The sequence below is a fragment of the Ambystoma mexicanum genome, chromosome 5q (genome assembly GCF_040938575.1).
Source record: "Ambystoma mexicanum isolate Mex_15411 chromosome 5q, UKY_AmexF1_1, whole genome shotgun sequence".
In the NCBI taxonomy this organism is placed as follows: domain Eukaryota; kingdom Metazoa; phylum Chordata; class Amphibia; order Caudata; family Ambystomatidae; genus Ambystoma; species Ambystoma mexicanum.
In genome coordinates, this window is record NC_090933.1 from 1,256,101,406 (window position 1) to 1,256,129,405 (window position 28,000).

Here is a 28,000-nt window from a genome sequence, read left to right on the forward strand (position 1 = left end):
TAGAAATCATATTATAAGTCTAAGTAAAATAACAGAAGGCCTCAAGTTACAGAGCAAGAGAAGAGAAGAGCTGATTCAGACTGCACGGAGCGCAAAGCAGGCTCACAGCCAAGGTCAGAGATACACGACTGCATTCCAAACTTTAGACAACAAGGGACCAGCTACAGAGAATCGGAATAAATCCTCACAAATGCAAGCGCAAGAGCTTGGCTTTGTTTCCAAGCACGTGGTGCAGCCGAGCCAGACAATGGACATTCACTCGTGGTGGGAAAGCAGACCAGATCCCAGCAAACCCAGACAAGGAAAGCAACGTAGGAGCGCATTCTGACAGGAAAAGATGGTACACCATAAGTTACATTACAGACACATAATCGTTCACATCACCTTGAAGAGGTGCACAGAGAACTGATTGAGTCCCAGGCCTGGGGAGATCAGCTCTAACCAATCACAGAATAGAAAATCAGGGGTGGATGGCAAGGGGCAAGAACCAATGGTAAGCCCATTACTCTGCAGCAATTTAAAAGATAGTTTCCTGGGGACGGGACAGGCCAACCACCTGACATGCAAGGACCAGTAGAATTACCTCAATAGGGTGCACCCATAGGTATTACCACTCTCAAAACCCAATCATTTGTGGTGATAGGTTTTTCAGGGAAGGGCCCAGGGATGACGTAAGATCGCTACAAACTGTAACACACACCATGGAATACTGAAAAGTACTGGAGACACTTGATTGTTTTGTATGAGCCCTGTTGCTTTTTGTAATAAACTGCAGGTTGTACCTGCCATTGGCTGAGTCCTCCATTTATTCTGGGGAAGGGAGTTGGGCCCTTGAGAGTCAGGCGGACCCCCAGACAACCTCTGGCATACCTGGGAAAACTACCCCAACTCTCCATACTCAAGACCCTTTCCGGCTGAAGCACTCCTCCCTTACCTGACAATAATTAACAGCTCCCAGCAGGACACAACTGTTCCTCAGACAAGTGGTCTTTATAGAATCATAGTTGGCTAGCTAAACCCTGATTAGGTTTATAGCTCTTTGGTGACTTGTAGCCAATTACGAGAGCCGTTCCGTTTGGGCTGCGAGTGGAAATGGGGCCCAAGAGTGTTAGGCTATTTGCCTACAAATGCACCCCAGCCAAAATTGTTGAGTGTAATACCAAGCATTCAAAATATATTTACTGTCTACCGGTGTCCAGTCAAAGGATCGAAAACAAAAGGATCGAATATAATAGTTTTGAGTCAAAAGGACCGAAAAAAAGGGTTGAATGCCTTTTTTTAAATGTATTTTTTTTTTGGTTTCCGTATAGCAAAGAAAAGTGTTTTTACACCAAAAACTGGGATTTGGGGGAGGACCCCCCAAGAAAATAAAAAAATAAAAATGTCACCTTTTATTTTTCGGTCCTTTTGACTCAAAACTATTTATTCGATCGTTTTGTTTTAGATCCTTTCACCTACAACCTACAATCGCTGCATTTCTTTCCATTTTGTTTTACGCGTGGGTAGTAATGTCCCTTAGTGCCATACTGAACGGAGATGTCCCCTTAACAAGGTCCGGAAAAGTCAGGCACTTGAAGTTGATCATGCCTACCTGCAGCTGGTTACTACTCCACAGGAGTATAAAAGGAGTGATCAGCGAAAGCAAGATGTACGAGTAGAAGGCCGAGTCGGAGTCACAGTCCTGCTGGAGCAGCCAAGAAGGTGGAGAATGGGACGCTGAGATGCTTACCAACTGCAGAGTGAGGCTGCAAGAGGAAACGTGGCGAGGGAACCGTGGCTCCAAGGAGCCAGAGTCCAGAGAAGGGAGCCCAAAGACGCTGTGGTCCCTTTTGTGAGCATAAAAAGTTGCTTGTTCCCCCGGGCAGAGAGGTAACAGCTCAGGAGTATCTGAGGGGCAGGAGGTGAGACACTGACCTCAGCCATAAGAAGCAGAAGCTAACCGAAGCAACAGCATGGTCAGTGAGATTCAATCCGAAGAAGCAACCCGGTATGCAAGTGAAAGTTGCTGAATTTCTTTGTGTCAATGCCAACGCGTGCAGGCAGAATCTTAATGGAAAGTTCTGAGTGAAAGCAAAGCAAAGCAATGAGATGCAGACAATAAGATAGTAAAACCTTGTTTAAAAGTCGTTGCGCTGAAGAAAAAGCATTCTCAAATTGAAAAGTGTCCATATTACTCGTTGACATGAATGAAAGGAATTGAGAATGGCTATTAGGCCATTGAGAATTGAGAATCACATGTTAGGCTGAGTGCTCTCCCTCGTATCTTATGTCCCAACTTTCCCCACGCACCGCCTCCCATTCTTAGCTCCAGCCATGATCATGTGTGTAGTGTCCTTGACGTTTTGTTTTTCTCCCCGATTGTTGGCTCATATTGCATTGCCTGCATTCCTGCTGTGTTTATTCCTTTACTTCTAGGTTCCTTTGGTTGACGACTTGGTTCACCCCCCACTGATTGTTTTTTTGTGCTTCTGTTGCTGTGGTCCATGTTTTGCACCTGATTTTCTGGCCGTTGTTTGCTGTCCACAGTTTAGACCTCCTTCTGTGTCCCTCCCTTCTTTTTGTCCTCAGCCCCTACCTCTCTGTCTCACCTACCTTCTCAAACTGTTTTTCTATCAACTATCCCATCTCTCTCAGTAAGTCTGGCAAAAAGAAGTTTAAAGGGACATCCAGGTCTCCAACCCAGGCCTCCCTATCGCTGATACCTACACAAGTGCTTCCTCCAGACAGACCCTTAGAGGCATCCTCTTTGTTGTTCCCTCTACAGGCCTATGGACCCCCCATATGGTCTTGGTTCTGTCTCTTTTTTCCTCTTCTCCCATTAATGGTGGGACCCGGTGGGAGGCCCTCCTGGCCCCCTTCCACTCCATCAAGACCATCATAAATGTCTACATTAATGGCATCATCTAGGTCCAAGGCCCTCAGGCCAACCTCCTCCTTTTTGATAGATGCTTCCTGCACCTTATATACTTCCTTTTCTCTCCTGCTATCCCTTCTCTGGCTCCTCTGCCGCCTCTTTCCTTGCCACCTCTATGGCTCCCTCTCTCACCACCCTGTTGCCACCTTTAACCGCTACCCCTCTGGCACCCTGTTCCTCCGGCTACCTTGCCGCCTCCACCTTCCCACTCTGCCCTCCTTCGGGCACCTCCAATACTTCCGCAGGACGTACCTCTGACCTGTACCCCTCCATGGAAGTCATTAAAAGCGGGCAACCTCTCCAAATTGCTACTATTAACTCTTGCTCTGCTGTCAAACACTCCTCTGCCGTCTCCTGGAAAAACTTGATCTGGATATTCTCGGTCTCACCGAGACGTGGTTCAAGGCCAGCTCTGTCACAAGCTTTGACACTCTCCTTCCTGATGGCTACAAGATCCTTTCGGAAACCAGAACCAACCAACCCGGTCGTGGTGTAGCCTTGATCTTCCTGTGTATCTCTGCTTCTTTCATCCCTTTGCAGCACTACTCCTCCTTTGAATGCCTGGTCTGTACCTCAATCTCTCCTGGCCTCTCCCTCACTGTGGCCACTATCTACAGGTCAACTGGCCAGGTCACCCTCTTTGTCTCAGAGTGGCCTGACCTCTCCTCCTCCCTCCTCCCTCCTTTCCTCTACCTCTCAATGTCTCCTCCTCAGAGACCCTAGCATCCACCTGGATGCAACCTGCCCATCTCTCCCTCTCACCACTCCTCTCTCCTGGATTGATCACTTTCTCCTTTCCTCCCACCTCTCTCTTTACCCCTCAGGCCAAGCCGACCCCTGCACTGCCACTTACCTTCTCAGTCATCTGCCATGAAGCGTTTGTCAGCGGAGGCTTTCGCCGCTACTTTCTCTCTTCCTTCTGCAACTTTGGCTGACTCACATCCTGACACAGCCCTTTCTAACCATCCTCTCTCTATCACTAACACTATTTATATCCTTGCCCCCGTGATGAGGATCCGCTTGAAGCCCAAATCCAAGTGCAACTCTTGGTACGACTCTGACCCTGTCACCCATAAAAGCAAAGGCAGGGAGGCGGAGATGAAGTGGATGGCATCAGGCGCATCCTCTGACAAACTGGCCTGTTGCCTGCTCCAAAGGCAATACAGACTCTCTGTCCTCACCAAGAAGAGAGCTCACATCAAAGCCTGCATCTTAGCGGCATCTAACATCTCGGCCGAACTCTTCAAAATCTGCAAGGAGCTGGCCAATCCTGCTGCAGTCTCTACCTCCCCTGTTCCCTCCCAGGCCCTATGCATGGCCTCGGCTTCTCACTTCATCACTAAACTCAGGACATCCTGTCCTCTCTCTCTTCTTCTACCTCCTCCTCCACTGCTGGCCTGTATGTGGCTGTCTCACCTCCTCCTTTCTCCAACCTTTCCAATTTTCACCCCTGACGATGTTTCTAGACAAGTCCGATCTATGAAAGTCTCGCCAAAGCAGGCTCTACCCAGCTCATCCAGAACCATCAAAGACCACATTGGCAACCTCGCTGTAGCCTTTGGCCATTTCTGCAAACACTCCTTTGCCACTGGAACTTTTGCCTCCCCCTTAAGCACTCCCTTGTGCACCCCCTTCTAAAGAAGCCCTCTGCCAATCCTTCATCCCTGGCTAACTATCGGCTGATCTCCATCACTCCTTTTCTGGGTGAACTCTTAAAAAAGCTGGCCATCTCTCAGCTTAATCATCACACTGAATCTGTTGGCTGTCTCCACGACCACCAGTCTGACTTCAGAGCTGCCAGAATCACGGAAACTGCTCTCCTGAACACCTGTGAAGACCTCCTTTCTACCCTTCCTTCTGTCCTCATTCTTCTCAATCTTTCTTCTGCCTTTGAAATGGTCAACCATGCCATCCTGCATCGCCTCCGTGATAACCTGGGTATCACTGATCAGGCCCTGGTAAGGCTTACCTCCTTTCTCAATGACCAACCCTCTCAGGTCCAACTAGGATTCTTCCTCTCTTCTATCTGTGTCTCTCTACTTGTGGTGTTCCTGAGCTGTCTAACCTTTCTTCCTGGCTGTTCACTCCGTGGCACCGCTTGCCGACCGCATCGCTAGCTTCTGGTCCAACTTTCAGTGTTATGCGGACAAACATAGATCTGTTGAGAGCGGTTTTAGAAGCTCACCATTTGCTCTCAAGAGTTATGACTTTTGAAAGTCTTCAGGTGGGGCGTGAACCATTTGGGGTACGGTCCTTTGCGTGAGGTTTCAGGGCTTCAGAGGGTGAGAGGAATTAGTGATTCTTTAATCCAGGAGTCAAAGGATTCAATGATTAAAAGTCTACCACAGGTCGGCGCAGTTGGGGGACAGAGTAGCAGGGTTTCGGCTAGGTCAGGGAGTACCCTGACTTTGTTCCAGCATTTGTGATCAAAGGTGAGGGTAGGGGGAGCCAAGGTAGGATGGGCTGGTGTGTGATTAGAGAAGGGGATGGCAGAGTGGTCTGTCTAGATAAGTGGTTTGGGACTGGATGTAGAGACAAGGTCCTAACTGCTGAAGATCGCATCAACGGTGTGACCACCTTAGTGAGTTGGACCTGTGCTATGACGGGAGAGGTTGAGTGCCTCAAGACTGTCGACCAGGGGTTGGGTCATAGGGTTGTTCGGCACGTCAAACCATATATTGAAGTCTCCCAGTAGTGTGAATGTTGGGTGATTTACCTGAATCGTAGCTATTGAGTCACAGAGATTGTTGGCAAAATGTCTGTCATATCCAGGGGCTCTGTATACAAAGCTGTGAGTGTTGATGCTAGCAAGAGTTTTACTAGATGGGATTCACAGTTAGCAATGCATGTCTGGGTTTCAGTGAGAGAGATGGAGAAATGCGGTTTGTAGAGAATTGCTACTCCGCCACCTCTGGAAGGACTGTTGTGGGAGATAAGCGAGTAGCCATGGGGGAAGGCCTTGTGCGCAACTGGTGCAAAATCGTTGGAAAGCCATGTTTCAGTGATAAAGGTGAGGTCAGGGCTGTCAGAGGATAGGAGGTCAAAGATGCTGTGTCTGTTTTTCGCCACAGAGCGGGCATTGAAAAGGAGGCATGTGATTTCATGAGGTGAAGTGATTTTCTTGATGCTCGTGGCAGAGAGTGTTCAGTCTACATAGGTGCTCTTTGCAATGTTGGGAGTAGTCGGATTAGTCTGGCAAGTTGAGACTGACAGAGGTGTGGTAGTGGGTGGGGGGTTGGGATGTAGGTACTCTTTGGGGGAGGGGTGAGTGGGTCAGGTTGATGGGGTGCGGGAAGCATAAGCGGGCAGTGGTAGGTATGTTAGAGGAGTTGGGGGGGGGTGGAGAGTGGTGCATTTGAGATGTGCGGGGTCATGCAAGTTGTTTGGGGTTTGAGTCTGGCGGGTGCTAGGGGTTTAGGAGTACTGGGTGAGAGGTCGAGCTCAAGAGGGTGAAGATGGGGCGAGGGAAGGGCCTGATGGCAGGGGAGGGGAAGGATGGGAGGTTGGACCGATGAAGAAGTGGTGAGGTATGGTGAGTCGAGAGAGAGGGCTACTCACCTTTTCTGCATTTATTGGGTCTGACTGCCATGGGGGTGTGAGAGAGGGTAGGTGGGTCAGAGGGGAAGGAGGATGAGGTGATGGTTATAGAAAGGGCAAGACGTGCTACTTTGAGAGACAGGAAAGGGTTTGAAGGGGGAGGTTGGTGGGTGGGGGTCGAGAGGGAGCTGAGGGTGGGGGAGACGGTGGTGTGGGAGATTGGGCGAGAGGGTTTCACAGGTGAAGAGGTGGGGGTTCAGAGTTGTGCGGAGTTTGTGGGGTGCGGTTTGTAAAGGAGGTCCCAGACATGGCCAGCACCCCTTCCCCTAATTTGAGGTACCAGGAACGCGCTCGCCAAGGTATGTGACGTATGGAGAGAAAATGAACCTACAAAGAGCTGCAGTGGCCCAGTATACATCAGAAGATCCATACCGGCTGAAGCACCCATAACCAGACAACCCTGGGCAGCACGGTACCCTATCAGACAGCCATACCAGCCGCTGATATGAAATGAGGAGTACCTACACACGGTCCACGAACAGACCCCAAAAGCCTTAACGGAAGGTCAGTGGAAATGACACAAGGGCCTGAACAGATTCGAGAATGAACAAGAGCAGCTATCGAAGATAACACGCCAGTGCGAGTAACTACGAAATTGAATGGAATAGGCACAGAGAGGAGACAATGTTACAACGGCAGGAAACAGTGTTACGAGACCAGATGGAAGCAGCCGTCCTGTTAAACGTGTGTAAATAGGCTTGAAACGCAAGATGCTAAGATATCGATATTGCTTGCAATGCTTAGTAGAAGATAGAGCGGCTAGCGCCAACCGTATATCTACCTCAATAAGGCACATTATACAAGTGCGACTCCATTTTGTAAAAGCAGAAAAGGTACCCAGGCAGCCAGGGGCCTGCCAGGCCAAGTTTTGAAACCCAGCCAAAGGCAAGAGAAGGAGCGGAATCGAAACTCAACAAAGAGCGGCTCATTTGTTTCCCTGTTTGATGTATGTATCATTAAACAGACTTCCCTTTGCCAAACTACTGAGTCCTCATTATTGAGTCATGTCGGAGTAAGTGAATCCTGCACCCCCTGTCCTCACATGGTGCAGCTATCTTGTCTTACAAGTTCTAGAGGGTGAGTGCTGACCAATGGGCCCGTCAGCAAATTCCTCTCCTCCTGAACAGGTTGTCTTTGTGGTCAAGGCGACGCTGCATTTGAGGAAGAGTAATAGGTGGTGAGGAGGAGTGGGGCTGATTTGGGGGGCGTGGATGGAGTGCGTGTTGGTGGAGGGTTGACCCTGATGGTCTGACGTGGAGCACTAGATATGAGTGTGGGTGCTAGTGCAGGTATCAAGAGGACTTTGGCAGGGGCCGGGTGTGCTGGGGTGGGTGGGGTTGCTCTGGGGGTGAGTTCCTGAGTGAGCGCACAGATGCTGTGTTATTTGCATAGAACATGTGGTGTTTGGAGAGCCAGAGAGCTCCTCTGGCTTGTGAGGTGGAAATTGCATGGGGTGTAATGGGAGGGGAGAAGGGGATTGTTCTCTGTAGATGCCTGGGGGAAGAAGGCCGGCGTGTGGGCTGGTTGGGCTGAAATGTGTGGGATGAAGTGCGCAGTGTTTGGTGCACCAGAGTGCTCCTCTGATTTCAGATTTGGTTGTGGGATGGTGATTAGGAGGTCAGAGGGGGGGACAGAGTATCGCCGATCGAGTACAATGGTCTGAGTTGGCAAGTCGATATGGGATGGAGGGGGGGTTCCTGAAAGCGTGTGCTAGTACGGGGTGCAGAAGGGGCAGGGTTGTGGGGGTGCAGCAGCGGTCTTTGTTGTCTAGACACTGAGGTTTCGCCATCAGGGAGGGGAGGTCGGTCATGATTGTGGGATGGAGCACATCAGCAGCTGAGTGATGTGTGGGTCAGAGCGCAGCTGCACATTCAGAGGGCTAGGACCGAAGGAGTCGAGTCTGGGTCGAGGCACCTATTATTAAGATGGCAGGAAGTGTACTGAGCTATAGTGCAATAGCAGCACTTAGGTTTGGGACATCTGGATAGAGGGAGAAAGGGCCTAACATGAGGGAACAACAATAGATGCAATAACAGTGAATGCAATAGCAGCACCTAGGTTTGGGACACCTGGATAGAAGGAGAAAGGGCCTAACACGGGGGAACAACAGTAAATGCAATAGTGGTAGTAACAGTAACTCAAGAGGCAGGTAGCAATCTGAAACACTAGGAGCTGTTTGGCTGTGGGCTGAATCTAAGTGTGATAGGACACAACAGGTGGGGTTAAATTGAATTTCGGTGGGTTTGGACATTTTACTGGGGAGCAGCAGGTGCTGGTCTCCTACCTTGTTGGTCGCTGCTGGTGGACGGCTGCAGGCACCACAGGCTAACACGGGCCAACATGGTCTGGAGCTGCTTCTTCGGGGGCTGCTGCCCTTTCAGTTGGGTTCCTGCCACCAATGCGAGCAGTCTTATCCAAACTGCTAGACCACACAGCATGCCTATGATTGCTTGTGTTCCCATAAAGGATGCTCTGTGACACTTCTGGTAAGTTGCTCTTATGTTCCATCAAGTTGTATCAAGTAGTTGCATAGTAACGTGGCAGAAACCCACTGGCTCCCACCACCCAGGCCTACCTCTCTCCAACAGCCTGGGTTGGAGCGTCACTCATACCCAAACATTCTAATCCCTCTCCCAGAATTCTTATTGACCACAGGCGTTCCATACCTTCTTGCAAGCACTATATAACACACCTCCCCTCTTTTGTACACACGCACACCAGAGAACACACTCGGACCATATACATTCTTCCAGACTCCTGGCACCCCGCCCAAAAAGTGCACCATATCCCAGAATCGCTTATTTATTGATGTTGAAGAGGGCCCCTTAGTCCCATATGGGATTCTGAATGACGGCTGTTTGTACCACCCACTGGGAGACAGGCAGACATTGAGGCAGTGCCTACCGATCTAGGGTTTCAACCCCTTAGTTATTGTGACAAATCAAAGGTATTTGTTCCTTCTCTCCAGGTTGGACCCACCCCCTTTGAAGCTAGGGAGGTGAGTCCACTCTGCAAGACTCTCCCTGGGGGTCTGGGCAAGTTGAACCAAACTGGGAGTGACTTCCTCTTAGGGGACAATTACTCTCATTTCCACGAGGAACTCTCTAGACCACCCACCTTATATGCATATATGTGACTGCCTTCCATAAAGAATATCTCTTTAAGAAGAGATCTGTATATAATTGGGATGAGTGGATCACAAGAGGAGAGAGGTTATGGTGCACAGGGAAACCCCACTAGCATAATCACACCTTGGATAGGCAGACTAGGAGGAAATTGTGGAACCTGCGACTGTTCGACAAACTGAAGAACGCCAGCTCAAGACACCGGAGGCCCGGCGAAGTAGACAACGGGGAAGCCTTTGTGAAGATGGGGAGAGAAAACCTGTCAGATGTGGTGGTGTGACCAGGACCATCCTGCGGTGTTCCAGACACCCGCCTAACAAAGCCGAAACCCCTACAGCAGGGAGTGCCGACACCTCCCACTGGCCAGCATCCCTCGACTACAGTAGCCGACAGAGACACAAGGACCAGAATGTTGGAGAAACCCGAGACCGAAAACATGAGGCAGGTTACCCCACAAGTGCCGAGCCACGCAATGTCACCCGGGACAAACAATGGTACAGGGGAAAATAAGAGAAGCGGGAGGCCGCCGGGGCAACCTATTGGAACAAGTGAAAGGCCTGAGGGCTACATTCGAATAGTAAACCTGAATAAGTCAATATACGAGGAACAAATGAAGAGCTTGACAAACAAGTTTGAGTGAGAAATGAAGGAAAGGTGGAAACGAATACCCTGAAAAGAGGGGAATAACAGCTCAGTGTTGAAGGGGGGGGGGACCCTCCATATCCAAGAGTCAAAGGAATTGTGATTTGAAACTGCCAAGTGAATTAAATAACAAGAGAAAGAAACCAATAGAGAAACCCAGGAGGGGGGATTGTTAACACAAATAAAACCTTAAGAAAGGTTGGATCTCAGGGTATGAGAAACCTGAAAGTAAAGTAAAGAATGGGAGACAGTGGGCCTCATTACACAGTAGGCGGTAACCATGGCGCTATTAGCCATGGCGAATGGCGGAATTACCGCCACATTCCAAGGTGAGTGGGGGCGGTAATTTCCCATTCACCATGGCATTTCCCCATTCCCATTTGAGCCCCCATAGGGCTCAATGGGAATGAGGAAGGTGGCAATTAAAGTACCGCAAATTGCCGTACCGTAATTGCCTCCAAGGTCCATTTGCGGGCCCGTTCCTTAATGGCTGGTAAAACCAGCCGTTGAGGTTGGGTCCCGCAAAGGGACCTCATAGTAAGGCAGTAGGGGATTACCGGTACCGGTGCCCTTGCCGGTGCCGGTAATCCCCTACCACGTTCTATGTAATGAGGCCCAGTATGTTCAGGATAATCATTATAAGCATAACACGAAAGAGAGTAAAAGACCAATGAACAGCTAGGATTAGCTACAAGAACTCATGAAGGAAACTCCAAGAGAGTGTCAAAGAAAATCAGCATAAGCAACATATTTCAGAAACAGAGAGATTTTGTTTATTGACGATATAAGGAGCTAAAATAAAAACCCTGAGAGAAAGCCACTGCCAAGAAGGCAAAAAGGGAACGACCAGGAGATGAGAGACATTCTTTTGGCCGACTTTAGTTGTTTGTGTTAGTGGAAAGGTCAGATAGAGTTACGTTTAGGACTGAGGACATTTACTTGACACTTTGTGACGACAGACAGTCACCTTCACTTACTTTAGTAAGGCAGGGAACCCCCTCTAGCATTAGGGGGAGATAGGCCTTTTCTTTATAATTTCATCAAGAGAAAGTCAACCTGTCCAGAGTATGTCTGACTCCTTCTTCCGACTCGCCACATTATCCTGGATGCGTGTAAGTGTTCCGACAGCACGGGCCAATCCAGTTATATAGGTGTCTGGAGTGGCTCTCATCAGCTCAAGGAGATCCCCTTTGGAGAGACGGGGAAACACAGCAGGCTCCAAACACATTTGCACAGAGATATTTTTCACCCAGCAAGCCCACGCAGCGCTACCTATCCACAAATCGGCTAGGAGAGAGTCTTTATGGCAATGACACGTAAAACCTGTTCTCATCTGAAATGCAGAGCACTCCTCATAACTGCCAAACCAAAGTATCAAACCGTACGAAACCAGGCATAAAAAACTGGCCTTACTGTACGGGTAATTGGAAAAGCTTGACCTTACAAGCTTGGGTGCCAACTTATGATTTTCGCTACAGAGGCAGAAATTCCAACACTGAGCAAAGAGAGGTAGCCCTGCCCATGTCCAGGTTGAAACAAACCATTTTAAAGCACTTTTTGCAGCAAGAAATGGAAAAAAAGCCACAGGATTAACTGGCAATTCTAAACCTATAACATTTCTGCAACAGTTGCCTTTCCTCCGGAGCTGTCTTTCCTCTGCATTCTGCTTTTGGATCTCCACCTTGCCCCTACTTCTTCTGCACCTGCCAGACAGCTTTGCGTGTCCACCCCTCTCCTTCCCCCTCCACTCTGCAATTAAGGCTCAAGTGGTCCAATCATGTGGAGTCCTTTCTACTTTGAAGTGATCAGCACGTGCTAATTTTACAAGACGGATGCTAACACTTCACTGAGTCTCACCCTAGCAGGACAGGACCCAGAAGCTATCTCACGCCAAGTGATTTAAAGGCCTGCGGCTTAAAAGCACACAGGACTCAATCCTTTTTTGTCCGTTTTTGGTCACCCTCATAAAATACATGCAGTATACCCACTGGGAAAATGACACTCCTTCCCTAGTGGATCTGGGATTACGGGATCAATGTCTCACATGTACTCAGTGGCTGTGTGGTACCTAAGCTTACAAGTGCACAACACACTGTTTGTTCATATAGTATAGAAGGAGCTCAGCCTGCCTGCACAGTAAGGATCTACAGGCGGTAGATGGGGCCGAGGGCGGAGAGTTACAAATAAAGTGACATATGCATACTTAACCACGGTCTGCTGGGAACATTGAATTAAACAACACTCAAATGAAATGAGGAAACCTGTTAAGGGATGAGCAGTTTCTGATGTTATTGATCCTGAGGTGGCTTTCTACAGCACTCTTTAACTTTGATGCTGTATTCCTTCATTTTTTGCACACACAAAATGTGCTTCTTGTCACCTCCTTTCCTCCTTCACTGTTCCCATTCATCTGATTATCCAGGGTATATATCTCAGCATGTGTTGTCTCCCTTTCAAGTCTTTTTTTTCCTTATTAGACAGGCCTTCATCCCGAGCCTGGTCACTGGCCTGAAGTATGATGGTTTATTAAGCCGAGATATTCCTGACTTAAGATAACTACATAATAAGGTATGGTTCAATAACTATGCCGATGATACACAAGTACTCTTAAGGCTTGATTTTCTAGAAAGTGATCCCCCATCCCAATTGAGGAATTGTCTTACAGCAGTGGGGGACTGGATGGCCAATAAATGGTTGAAGTTGAACATTGCAAAGACTGCGATTATGGTAACAGGTGCTGCTGAATTGCAGGCAGCCTGTACCACTGACTTTTAGACAGATTCTTTTGTACCATGTCCAGCCCCTGTCAATTCTATCAAAAGTCTTGGTGTTAAAGTTCAGTCCTCAGGGTCCAGGGAGCTGCAGATTGCATCAGTATGCAACTGTGGGTTTTTAAAGCTTAACATTTTGAGGAAGACGCTGCCATTTTTACCCTCTGAGTCTCGAGCAAAGGTTGCTGCAGCTTCAATTCTTGGGTCTATTGATTACTGAATGTTGGCTAGCCAGCTTTCTTGGTTCAAAGAGCTCCTTCAGAATGCTGCAGCCCAGCTGGCTCGGTATCAGGTAGTAATGTCCCCATACATAATATCGCCGGGATAAGACATTGGCAACATTATATATGGTGACATTTATGGGGACAGGTTGCAGGGATGTCCACTGCTCCCCTTGTTTAAAAAAAAAAGAAATTGCGGGTTGCAGGTGTGCCCCCGCATGTGCAATGTAATAATGTCTCTGCAAAAAACAGCAACTTTTTTGTCAGGAAACATTTTTGCAGGGACATTACTACATGGAACCGCTGGCTCTTGGTGGAATGTCCCTCTCCCAAGATCTTCATCAATTACATTGGCTTCCTGTGCATAGTGGCATCGAGTTTAAGACTCTCTGCATTTCTCATCAGGCCTTCTATCAGTTGGGCGCTGAGTATCTGCAGGTGATACTCATTCCATACACTCACTCAAGGCAGCTCCGTTCGGAGTCTCAAAAACTTCTGTTGGCCCCTTGCTTCCAAAGATCCGGGTCAGTGGTTGTGCTTTTTCCACAAATCATTTAAGAAGCATTCATGATCATTTAGCATTTTGGAAAGATCTTGACACTTAACTTTTGTAGTTTCTTGCTATTAGGATTTATGGAGTGGACTCTCCTACAGGCTGTTTCTTAGTGCCTTGAAACACTTGTGTATAGGCGCGTTACAAATGCTATATCATATCATATCACCTAGATGCCTTCTGGGTGTAGTGCTGGGCTTTATAAATGCTATTAGATACATTACATTACTGTCACTCCCTCAACATGCTGTCATTCAACTATTCCATCATTCATAAAGACTGTTATAATGACAGCCACTCCATGCCTCACCTGTTGCACAATGATAAGACCCACACCACATCCAACTGCCTCCAAACGCAGTCATGAACGTTTACTTCATCAATCTGAGTGTGGGGGCTTTTGTGAACGCCAGACCCCGGACCGGTTACCTAAAACCAGAATTGAAGGTCCGAGATGTGACCCATCTCAGTGTGGTGAGTGCAGTGTGCCTTTTCTGCAACTTATGTGAGCGCCAAGCGGCCGCTCACCCTTTGGGGCACCTAGCCTCCCACTGAGTGTGGTTGTGTGTCAAGTGATAATTCATGAGCCTTTGGTTTTTTTGTTTTTATTAATTTTTCATTTTTTTTCAAATCCTAACATTCCATCCTTCACAACGGTTTGTGTTCATAAGTTCATCAGCTGTAATTCCATATTAACCATTTCTCAGCCCATCGCCCACAGATGCTTAGAACTACCACTATCACTTTGCCACATCCAGCCTTCCACTCTATCGAACTCTCACCAAATACCTGTCTCCTTCCCTCTTTCCTCCTTCCGTGCCGAGCCATTGTTAGGCTCCTCTTCGATTCATGGCTCCCCAACCTTTCGTCCCTACTTGGCCAATTCCTGACTGCATTATGGAGGCTTTCAAATCCAGGGATGAGATTAATGTGTTTAATATATGACCCCTATCTAGTTGCACCCCTTCCTCCTCTTCCAGATTAATATTCTTCCGCAAGATTTCCTTTCCACCAACCCCCATCGTTGTTTGTCCTTTATCCATTGCTGTACCTGCGGGCTTTTTGAGCATTTCCAGGATATGGCTACCTGTCTTTCAGCCAATATTAGCATTAATTGCACTGTCCTTTTCTGAGTTTTGTTTCTCTTCCCTCCCGCGAGCATTACCCACAAGCAGATAGACGGTGTGCAAGTATAATGACTCCATAGTAACTCATTAATTCGGGCCATTACCCCATCGCATTATATGATTATAGTCGAACTTTAACACAACGTATACCAAAACTCTGCCTGGCCCTCACCACAACGCAGACGTTCATGAGATAGGAAATGATTAACTGTGTGTAGTTCTGCTGGAGTCATGCATACCCTGTGCAGATTACAGAAGTGAGTTACCTGAAACCTCCCCTTGACTGTTTGCTGACCTGGTTTGGACGTCCTCATTGGAGGGTGGAGCATTTGTAATAATAAATAAATGTGACATTTATTTTAAAGCAGCAAAGATTCACTTTGCTAATATTATATCATACAGTCAGCTGCTCGGCAACCAGTTACCACCTTGAGGCAGGCATTAAAGTTTAACGGGGTAACATCACTTGTTCAGCGTCCTTTGAATGCCACATGTCCCTTCGGGCTGTACAGGGGCGAGGGTCCTTTGGGAAAGCTAGCAGCCTGTCAGCAGTACACCCCCTTTTGGTGCGGCCGTTTCGCTGCTGGCCGGTTCGGCGCAGCCAGTTCAGCGCGCCCATTTTGGTGCGGGAGCCTTTCTGGTGCTGCCGATTTGGCGCGAGGGACGTTTGGACGTGGCTGACATTGCAGCCACGTCTAAATTCCCTCACGCCAAATTCCAAAGAATAATTCTTTTCAAATGCAGCACGTTGGCAGGAAATGTTATCGTGCTGCATTTGAAAAGAATTGTGGCTTTGGGTTGATGTAAACACCGACGCCAAAAGAGGGTGTACCATTTCTGCTTATATTTCTCTCTTATATTTTTTTTTTTTATCAGACTTTTGCATCATGATGGTTAAATATGTAATTTTGCTGCCCTATGCACAAGGGCACTTAGGTCTTGTGGTTAAGTTCCAAGCCTCACAATCTTGCAGGCCATGGTTCGTGGCTGAGCTAAAGCTTTTTATTTTATTGTAGTTTTAAAATATCCCATTATTTTTATTTTGCAGAGAAAATAAAGAAAGGTTTAGCTCAGCCACGACCATAGCCTGCAAGATTGTGAGGCTTGGAACTTAACCACAAGACCAAACTGCCCTTGTACCTGGTGCAGCAAAATTACATATTTAACTGTCATGATGGAACAGTCTGATAAAAAAAAAAAATACGAGAAAATGGGTGCACCGAAAAAAATAAATAAGAAAAAATGGGCGCACCGAACTGGCCGCCGCCCCAAAGCGGTCAAAGCTCTCGCCAGCTACCACTTCTCTGCTCCACCTCTCCTCCCACCCCTCCCAACTACCACCTTTCTCCTCCACCCCCTGCCCACTGCCACCTCTCTCCTGCCACCATACCCCCTCTCTCCTCCCACCATCTGCCCACTACCACCTCTAAACCCCCTGCCAGCTACCACCTCTCTCCTTCACCCCCTGCAAGATGCCACCTCTCTCCTCCACCCCCTGCCCACTACCACCTCTCTCCTCCCACCACCTGCCCACTAACACCTCTAACCCCCTGCCCACTACCACCTCTCTCCTCCCACCATCTGCCCACTACCATCACCCTCCTCCCACCACCTGCTCACTACCACCTCTAACCCTCTGCCCACTACCACCTCTTTCCTCCCACCATCTGCCCACTACCACCTCTAACCCCCTGCCAGCTACCACCTCTTTCCTCCACCCCCTGCAAGATGACACCTCTAACAGCTCCCTTTGTCCCACTGTCACTCAATCTCTGCCACTGTCCACTGAGGAAACCTAACCATCTTTGCTGCATAAATATCGTGCACTTTTTTAAGGTCCCATTATTAATGCATCTTTTGTTGTAAATTAAAATACTGTGCACTCTATTTCTTGTGTGCCTTTCTATTGCCACACACCCCTGCAATGGCTCTCTCAAGAAGCATGACCCAATATTGTTGTGAACATATTGAAGTGGATTATTTGATGACTTCACCTATGTGGACTTCAGGCAGTGGACGAGTCGCTCTTTCTATATGCAGATGGCTGACTCCAATTACTCGAGACAGGGTGTGATCACATCTAAAGCCCCCCTCGGTGTCTTTACCCGCCTAAGCCCCCTCCCTCTATCCCGTGTCAGCTCTCTCTAAACTAAAGATCCCAGTCCGCTCACACCAGCGTGCACATGAGCCAGTGCAGCAGGAAGCAGACCCAGGCAATGTGTGCTGTGAAAGGAAATGTACAAAAACATTCAGTGTGGGGGAGGAGGGTTACAATGGCACCGCATTTAGTGATTATTGCAATCCTGGGAGTTTATAGAATAAAAACGCATAGTGTCCGCTGGGTGCTTGTTCTTTCCGTCCGCTGGGTTCGTGCTCTTTCCGTCCCTTTTGAATTCGCTCGTGAAACGACTTCTCTTTGTTCTTTTATTTCAGTCAGCCTAGCTCACATAAAGTTAAATGAACTGCACCCCTGGGTCCCCAAAAAGACAGGTACACCACATTCACGGTGTCAAAAAATCCTATCTGTTAAGTAATGACTGAGCATGCGTGCGCATGCTCATTCAGCAGGATAGGATTTTCTGACACAGCAAAAAGTGACGGTACACCGGCACTGGGGGGCCGCTGCTGAGGGGCAGAAAGAAGCAGGTGTGCGCCGCGACCTGAGCGGGGCCCAGCTGAAGTCCCTGCCACAGCCCATACCCCCGCTCACGCTCACATCCAACCACCGGCCCGAAGCCCCCACAGCAGAGGGACACAGGGTACCCACAACCCATACCCAGCGCCGGAGGAGCAACGGCACGATGCATAGGAAACCGTGCCTCACCATAAGCTCACGGCCACGAAAAAGGAGGATCACTACAGAACAGACCCCAGCCTCCCGGCGCCTGCAGCCAACCCTGGGGTGCTACAGCCCCTACATCTAATTAAGACCGGGCCTGGCCTAAAAGAACAACCACGACCCCCCGGTGGGGGCCCTTAACCTATAAAAATACCCCTGGTGCCCATCACAGCCACTGGGCAGGGGCAACTAAAAAAGGCCCAAAAACAACAACGAGACCCCCACCTCCATCACAGTCATGTGAAGGCAAACGCCTTCAGAACATTTATAATGTAGCCGGGATCCAGAGGGCACCAAGCACAACGAAAACGCGTAAGACAGAGCTCGCAGGGTAGCCCAACTGTCCTTCCGCCAAAACTCCAACGACATTTGAGAAGGAGACGGACCCACGACACACGAACAGCAGATGATGGGGGCCTACACACCTGACGCGAGGAAAACCCAAAGCGCCTGCCATACCGCCTGCACATTCTGAGAGTGGGGCATGCACTGGCAACCACCCCGGCACGGACCGCTGACAGCATCAGTTGTGGAGCTGCAGTGAGACGCAGCGAGCCCCAGTGGACATCAGCACCTACCCCCCTACACAGATCTCCGACAACATCAGCAGCGGAGCTGCAGTGAGACGCAGCGATCCCCCGCTGGGGGAAACAGGAAGGCGCGACGGGGACACGGCTGTGGGGTCGCACCACGGGCCTCAATCAGAGGCCTTGCACCCGCCATGCAGACCCAGCGGACCCCACCGTAGATACGGCAACCGCACCAGGGAGCAGGCGGCCCCCCCCCAACCAGAATTGCAGCAGACACCGGCCCAGCACGCCCCACCAGGCGAGCTCCCCGGCAGCGGCCCAGGACACACCAAGTAGGCGGCTGCGTGCACGGGGAGGGTAGATTTCACAACAAGGCGCCATAGCTACACCCGCACCCCGGCCGGATAAGAGGGCCACGAAAGCGAGACAGAACAGCCCTGCTCCTACCCCCCAACATTCCAAATGCTCTGCGCCTCAAACCCACGAACCCCTCTACGTGCACGCCCCCCACTCTCACCAAGATAGGGCCCCTTGCCAGAGCACTTTGCAAGGACCTGCAAGCCCACCCAGGAGGAGACAGGACACTCGGCCAGCACTTGCTCCCCACAGCCCAGTGGACCCCCTTCAACGACAGCCTACGACCTACACCTACCTGAACAGACGGATCGACACCAAAATGGCCAAACACAAAGGTCCAAAATCTGCGGCCATAGCAAACGTATTGCAACTGAGGGAGAAATCCAAGCAGCAGGACCCCCCCTCAACCCAACCCTACTCGCCCTCTAGACCCCAGGTACAATGGGCCATTAAAGACGACATCCAATCCCTGCTAGCTGACATCAAGGTCGAGTTCCGCAATTGTATGGCAGAGGTCACAACTAAGATAGAGGGCCTGGAGAACCGCATGGAGGAGGTAGAACACAGGGTCGGTGACACAGAAGACCAAGTCCTGGAACACTAGGCGCAGATTGCGGAGCTGCAGCGGAAACTCCAGTCTCTGGAGGATAACCCTGGCAACATGCAACACAAGCAGGAAGATCTAGAAAACAGGGCCTGCAGGAACAACATCCGCATCAGAGGGGTCCCCGCCTCGATCCCGGACCGAGCCCTTCCTACCTATGTCGGGGATCTCTTCCAGACCCTCCTCGCGGACTGTGATAAAACATTGCTTTTACTGGACCGCACCCATAGACTACGAGGTCGCAGGAATACCCCGACATCCGCCTCCCCGGAGGTGATCACCAGAGTCCACTTTTACACCACAAAACAAGAAATCATGGTGGCAAGCCGCTCTCAATGTGACCTTACATACCAGGGAGCCACAATTCAGCTTTTTCAAGACTTGGCCGCCCCCACAGTCCTACGGCGGAGAGCCCTCCGGCCGCTAACAACTTTCTTGCAGGAGCGGAAAATCAAATATCGATGGCTCGCTCCAGTTCACATTCGAGTGTCAGACAAGGGTGATCCACGATCTTGAAGAAGCCAGCGGCATCATGGTGGTTGAACCCTCTACCCCCAAGGAGGATTCCTCCACCTCCCCGTCGGGCCATATACAGAGCTCAACACCGAAGCCTCAGCACAGCCGCTGGATGAAAGTCCCGAAGCGAGGGAAGCCCCCCGCCACACACGAAATGTAACTGACCATTGTCTCTCCATGCAGGAACCCGCACTCTCGGCATCTGGGTGCCCCACGTAATGCCCCAGCCGAGTGGATGGACAACCACTCTGACCCGAGGCCTCTCGGGCCTCAACTGGATAATTTTTGGTTGTATTCTTTTTGCCGGGCTGGGACCCCCCCCCCCCGCCTGGTTGTGGGTAAACCTGTTCCGGCCCCCTAAGTTGCCAGGCCACGTTGGGCCTTGGTTGGTTTACTATTAAAACTTGGTTACAGCGGTCCTGCAATCACAACCCTCCTGTGGAAGTCTCCCACCAGTGACCGAGTAACCCTCCACTACTGCCTGTCTGACGGCTAAAGGCTTTGCTATGTCTCCATGAATGTCTGGGGCCTGACCTCCCCAGTAAAACGCAAGTCCATCCTTCGCCGCCTACAGGTCCTCCAAGCCTTGGTAGCGTTCTACCAGGAAACGCATCTCGTAGTGGAGGACTCCCCATGGTTATGATGCTGGGCTTTCCCAACTCAATACCTGGCCTCGGGACCCAGCACAAAAGGAGGCACAGCAATTCTCCTAGCAAGGGGTACTTCCTTTAAAGAGAAAGGGACTTTGCGGAGTCCAGACGGCAGATTTGTGGAAATTAAGGGGAATCTCTATGGCCAGCTCCAAACACTGATCGCGGTCCACCGCCAAACGATGGTCAGGAGGCCTTCTTTGCAGAGCTGGAGTCATCTCTTCTCCCCTTCCTTGAGGGCCAGGTGGTCCTAGACGGGGACTTCAATGGGGTCCCCAACCCCCAGCTGGACAGAACAGGCACACCATCGCCCAGAGATTTCAAGATTGCCCTGAGCCTTTGCCACCTGTTCAGAACCTTGGGCCTGGTGGACACCTGGAGGGTCCTTCATTCGGACACAACAGAATACTCCTTTTTCTCCCATGTCCACCGTTCCTCATCCTGAATTGACTTGATCTGAGCAAGCCCACAGCTCCTAAAATTCATAGATGAAGTGGTAATTGGCACAAGGGCTCTGTCTGACCACTCCCCGATACTCCTCACCGCAAGGGTCTTTGACCCAGACCCTCCTGCTGATGGTCTCTATACGAGCCGATGTTACATGACATGGCAGTCCGTGATGCTATATCCAAAGCGATCAAATGCTACTTCAAAGAGAACCCCCCTGAACTCACCTATACGGCTACGAGATGGGAGGCCATGAAGGCTGTAATCAGAGGAGAATTAATAGCTCAGGCAGCCGCATAGAGGAAGAGGCGGGCCACGAGGAGGGACCATTTCAAAAGGAGATGGCGGAGGCAGACTCGATCCTGAAGAGAAAATGGTCGCCCAAAGTGGTCAAACTGGTGAGGCTGGCCCGCACAAAACTGGAGGCTCATTATGCCGAGGACACGGCGCAGTCCCTGATTAGGACGAAACAGTGCTATTACGTAAACGGCAATAAAGCCAACAGGTACCTAGTGTGCAAACTAGCCAGAACCCTCCGACAAAACCATATCATCGCCCTGAAGGACGCAAAGGGCAGAATCCGATATGGAGAAGAAGCTAAACTCCTAATAGCAGCCCATATAGCCAGCACTCTGTCTTCCGCCCCCCGCCCACCGGCTCTCCAGGAACAATTTATAGCAGACGCCAATCTGCCGCGGCGCTCCAAAACAGTCAGAACCGCCCCTGAGGCCCCAATCACAGCCAAAGAAGTAGAAGAAACCCTCAAATCCCCGAGTCCCAGGGCCTCAGGGCCAGACTGATTCCCGCCTAAGTTCTATAAACTTTTTCGTCCCTTGCTTCTAAATCCACTGACAAAGCTTTTCAACTCCTTCCGAGACACAGGTTCCATAGCCCCATCCATGCAAGAATCCACCACAATCATGCTCCTGAAGCCAAGCAAGGATCCAATGGAATGCTCATCGTACAGGCCGATATCACTTCTCAATGTGGACACAAACGCATATTCAAATGTCCTGGCGAACAGCCTGGCCCAGGTTCTACCATCTATCATAGACCAAGACCAGGCGGGATTCATCAGAGGCAGGCGCACTGCGGACAACATTTGCCGAGCACTTAACCTCATCGATGTGGTGACCCAAGACCAACAGAGACTGGCAGTCCTGACCCTGGACGCCACCAAAGCCTTTGACAGGGTGGACTGGAATTTTATGCGGCTCACATTGGAGGCATTCCAATTTGGCCCCCTATTCCAAAGGATGCTGTTAGCAAACTACGAAGTCCCGAAAACATAATTACGGCTCAACCAATAAACCTCCACCCTGATCCCTCTCTCCTGTGGAACAAGACAGGGCTGCCCGCTTTCCCCACTGATCTTTGCCCTGGTCATGTAACCTTTCGCCCAAAGGACACGAGCCAATGACAAAATCTCTGGGCTGGACATAAACAGGGGGCAGTTAAAATTTCATTGTATGCCGACGCCGTGATGCTGTCCATCACCAACTGCCAGACCTCGCTGCCCGCCGTTCTTACCGAACTGGAGGCGTTCGAACAAATAGCAAGATTCCAGGTGAACTACTCCAAGTCGGAAGGACTGAGCATCAACCTGGATGGCCCACTCATAACCACCCTTCAGACGCTCTGCCCATTGAGATGGAACTCCGACTCTTCGGACTACCTGGAGATACGCCTCACAGCAGACCCCAAAAAACTCTGTGCAGCCAATTATCCCCACCTATTCAAGGAGCTGGAGAACGATCTGCAACGCTGGGACAGCCAGGAAATCTCCTTGTTGGGACGGGTCACAGCATGCAAAATGAACTTACTCCCCAGATTGCTGTACCTGTGCTCGGCGCTCCCAGTTCCCCCTCTGAAACAGGCCATGGAGCAACTACATAAGAAGCTCACGAAATTCGTCTGGAAAGGATGTAGAGCCAGAATACCAATGAAAGTCTGACATGGGCGGCTAAATTGGGCGGCCTAGGTCTACCCAACCTCACAAATTATTTCCTGGCAGCTTAACTGGCCAGCACCTCCATCTGGGCGGAACAGGAGTCCCCCCCGAGATGGGCTCGGATTGAACAAGCTAAGTCCCAGCCTCAGCAACACTCCCTACTGCACATCCCGGGTGCCCTCCTGAACCGCGGATCACGAATGCTCCTAACCACCAAGGCGACCCTAGAGGCATGGGTTTGGGCCAGGCGAAGGAAAAAGCTGCCTAAAGGTTTGGGCCCGCTCTCCCCGATCATCTGGAACCCAGACTTCTACCCAGGTATGGAGGCGACGAACTTCAGCCGATGGACCGCAGGAGGCCTTTGATCCCTCTCGCAACTCTACGAGGACAGCTCTCCGCTCAACTTCGAAGAATGCAAAAGTCGCCTACAGATATCCGAGAAGGAAAGGTTCACATATGCCCAACTATGCCACTGGATCTCGCAACCAGCGGTCCGCCAAGGGGCGACCCGAGACCTGCACCCCCTTGAACACGCACTGAAGGAAAGCCCACAACACGGGCGGATCACTAAGCTGTACCGTCTCCTTCAAGAAGACATATTACAGGTCAGACCTCCATACATGGCCGGATGGGAGACAGACCTGGGACACCCCATCGAGGACCAGACATGGGTGGAGATATGGACCAGGATCAACTCGGCCTCCAGATGTGTCACGAACAAAGAATGCGCCCTTAAGCTCCTCCACCGCTGGTACCTCTCCCCGGCCCGCTTACACCATTGCAACCCATCCATAGACCTGAGCTGCTGGAGACGCTGTGGGGAACAGGGATCCTTCTTCCATATGTGGTGGAGTTGCCCGATGGTGCAGGTCTTCTGGAGGGAGATTATACAAACCATTGAAGACATCACCCAACGTAAGCTGCCAATGGATCCAGAGGTGATCCTCCTGGGGGTAGCAAATCCGGAATCCTACCCGAAGACAGGACGTGCCGCTAAACTGCTGACGCAGCTACTGTTGGCAGCCAAGATTACAGTAGCACGTAAATGCAAAAACACAAGAGAGCCCCATACTGCCCCTCTGGTGGATAAAAGCCTGGGAAATACTAGTGGCCGAGAAGGTCACAGCAGCAAAAGAGGGGGCCCTCCATCGATTCACCAACTGTTGGGCTCCAGTGTTGGTGTATCATAGCAGATTCCCAGCCTTGACTTTCCAGCCATGCCTGGTGACAAACTTTTTGGGACCCCAGAACCCTGATGGATCTCGAGACCGTCGGAGCACCATAGACATGGGGGGGGGCATGATGGGAGCCACCGAGGGGGAGGATTGAACTTATTTCATGTACATCACCAATAACGGGAGCTTTTCCATTATGAATATCATGACTGTTATGCTCTAACCAACATAAATAAAAGTTGTTAAAAAAAAACAACATAGCTAAAATGAGAGTGGGGAGCTTTGGATGGGCACCAATGTGTCTGAAATCGAGTTAGCATGTGCGATGAAATGACCTCAAAGTGTCCTCTTAGCCCATGTCTGCAGTACCAGGTGCACATCAGGTTAGAGATAGAGCCTGCATTGTCTTTCTTTGCCTAATAACTAATTAAGTGTAGCTTCATGTCGCATGACGCACAAGGAGGAGCCCACGTGGAAGAAGACGGACAAAAGGGGCTGGGAGCAATGGCCTGGCATCCTCTATGGAGCAGGTAGCCTATCTATAGGGGTGCATCAACCAGCCATTTGGATTTGTACAGTAAGTAATTTATGTCACTGATGATGCTGTGTGCCTTCATAAAGTGTTGCTCATACTGATTTTTCCAGAACATTCTATTTTTGTGGAAATAAAACTTTGTTCTCCTTGCAAGAGGTGTGCTGGGCCTTTTTCCCTAGTGGGTTGTATTTTTGCTGGTGTGAGCCTTGAGGGGTTTCTCTACACCCGATATTAATGTATTAATGAGATACGCACCTCAACAGAACGAACTATCAGAATAGGTAGATTCATTTCTGCTTCCCATGTTAGTCAATTGGATGGCTGCCTTTGAGGAACTATGCATATATTCAGTGTGGGGTGGGGGATATAGGGGGAAGACATTATTTATTTAATAAAGTTCAACTCAATGAATGATAGTAATAGAAAAAGCCAATTAGTCAATAATATTAATATGACGCCACATCAGGCATGGTTGCTGGCATGATGAAACATGTGCTGATATACTAGTTGGGCCCTGGCATCAACAAAGAGGTGCAGGGCGAGCATTGGCAACAAGCCGGACAGAGGAATTTATAGATGTACCTACTCGGAGTGGATTTCAATTTAGATAACAGAAAGATGCAGGGTAGCTTTTAGTTTAAAAGGGGAAATGCAGTAGGTTATTTAAATGCATTGAAGTTTTTACTAGGGTAATCCGAGGAAGGCTGCCTGCAAGTGGAGTTCCCCCCTTGGATCAATGCAATACCATATGCCAGACTGAGTAGCCCAAGTTAGTTATTGTTGGGGGGATGAGCCGATGGTGATGGCTTTGGATAGCAGAGTTATATGTGCGATAGTTGTTTTGGTCTTGGACTACCCTGGCTTCTAGCTGCCTCAGGATCTTCCCTAGCATGAGGTTTCGAACTCAGTGGGAGAGTTGATGGAACTGGGCAGATTTTTATTTTCTATTAGTTCCATGTTTTCATGAATGATTGCTTTCCATCTCCTATCTCAATGCCATTTAGCAGAGTTTCCCTCTTGTTAATGGCCTCAAATCCTCCTCACTCAGAGCTACAGGAAAGGTGGAGTTTATCTTTTGTTTGAACATGGATGGAGAGTGGAGGAATGAGCTCCTTTTAGAACAGCATATGTTTAGATAAGCACCAGGATTAGTGAGGTCCTGTAAAGATGTGCCTTCACCATACTCCAGCGCACTCCAGCACACTACATGTACACATAACACAACAGCAAAATAATAAGATATGCATGGGAGTGGAGCCCACTATCATGGCAAAATGAGCATAATTGTGGAGTCTTGTCCTTCCTGGATGCCTGAGCGGGTGGTGTCACGGTAAGAATGTTTGTAGGTGAAAGGGGTTCTGCACCCAGGCAGTTAGTGATGCGAGCCTGGGTGGTGGGAGCCAGTGGGCTCATGTACTGTACCCTCTTACCCTGATAAGTGCCTGTCTGGTCCCTGACCTCATGTAACCTGCATCTAAAGGAACCACCTAAGAACATACCTGCTGCCTCAGTAGTCACTTCATTACAATAACCAAATCTCACTTGAAGGTACCTTCGATATAAAGAGAAAAGTGCAATTAAGGCAAGCTCTTAAATCTAATAAAGGCTATGGTTGTCAAAAACTGTTGAATGTTGTTGGGTTTGTCACTTTTAACAACATGTTTTACTATGCAGAAATTCACTTACAAGATAGATCATTAGCATGTGTTAAACCTTTATAGTTCTGTGTATATGTTTACTCCTCGAGTGACTTCACTTGATTCCTTTATGGAATGATTACCTTTATGTGTGGTTCTGGAGTGTGTGACAGTTTGAGCCTGCTACTTCAGGCAGTGCCTGCTGTCGCGTCGGTCAGCAATAAACTTGTGTTATTTCTTCACACCTTCGAGCGTCTTCCTGTCAATGGCGACGAGGATCATTCTTTGAAGCTGCGCCACCTCCTCCCCGTTTGGCTCGCCTCATCCGGAGCTGTTTTCCAGTCCTGTACCCGACGCGGCAGCGGGCGGCGAGTGAGGAGCTAACTCATACATGCCAACATTCAGAGCCATTTGGGAGGGAGATTTCCACTGGGAAATCGGGAGACCTACATTTCCCCATAGGAATGCATTGGGGCTACAGTAATTGTAGGCGGGAGAATGTGAAAAATAGCTATATTTTTCACTGAAAAATCGGGATTCTCCCGCCTAAATCGGGAGGGTTGGCATGTTTGCTAACTCACTCTTTTCAGGCAAGCGGGGGTGCCCCGGAGGGTGGAGGATCACAGGCGCTGTGTCATAGTTCGCTGTCATTGAATTTTGGGAAAGCCCAAACCGGCACCCGCTCGAGCCCACGCACCAGTTGAGTGTCTCTAGCGCTGACTTTGCCGGCCCTTCTTCTTCTTCTTAATTAACGAACGCGTGGGCGGACCCACGCAGGTGCTTCCCCATCCAAAAGGATGATGTGCACCAAACCCACCAATCAACACACAGCCCACACTTCCACACAAACCACCAGCTACCCAACCACAAACATCCACTACCCCAATTCAACACCACCAGCTACCCCACCGCAAACAAAAGCCCCCCACCAACGCACACCACCAGCCACCGCACTCAAACCCACACTCCCCTCCACTGAAAACACCATCCAGCGAGCCCCCGGAGACCGGCGCGCAGACACGCGGGACCCCGGCCTGTACGCCTACACATGCGCTTCAGGCGAGGCTCCCACTACCCCGCACCGCCCCCAGGACCACCGACTGCCCCCAATCCAACACCACCAGCAACCCCACCGCAAACAAACGCCCCCCACCAACTCACACCACCAGCCACCGCACCTCAAACACACACTCCCCTCCACTCAAAACACCATCCAGCGAGGCCCGGAGACCGGCGCGCAGACACGCGGGACCCCAGGAGTCGGCGGTCCCAGCAGCCGGCACGTCAGCGTTCCACAGTGGGAGGAAGCCCAGGGGAGGAGCCTGCAACGTGCGCGCGTGAACGTTCCAAGAGGCGGGACTACCTCTGTTTCTTGGACCAGTCCAGCCCCTTTCCTGTCAATCATCAAAAGCCATTGTGAAGTTGGTTGCCTGGACACGGATTGTCTGCAGGGCCTCACTTTCTCCAGCTGGAGGCATTGTGATGTCATTGTTCAAACGGAATGCTTTTATGGGAGATTAACAATGCTGGCTTTCTAAATCTTATAACAGAGACACGGATGGAAGTCTTCTTGTCCTTTACACAGTGAAATTTCTTTTCTTGGTTGCTTTGACGCTGGATTCTGCTGATGAGCCAGTATTCAACAGGAGGAGATACTGTGTTTGTCAATGCTTTGAGAGGGCCAACTGAACTATTCCTGGTGTTAACGTGCCGTGGACAGTTCACTTCAGCAGAATTTTATTGTATACTTCTGGCACTTTTAACATGGCAGCATCCATACCCCCACCCATTTCCTTTTTTAATGAACCT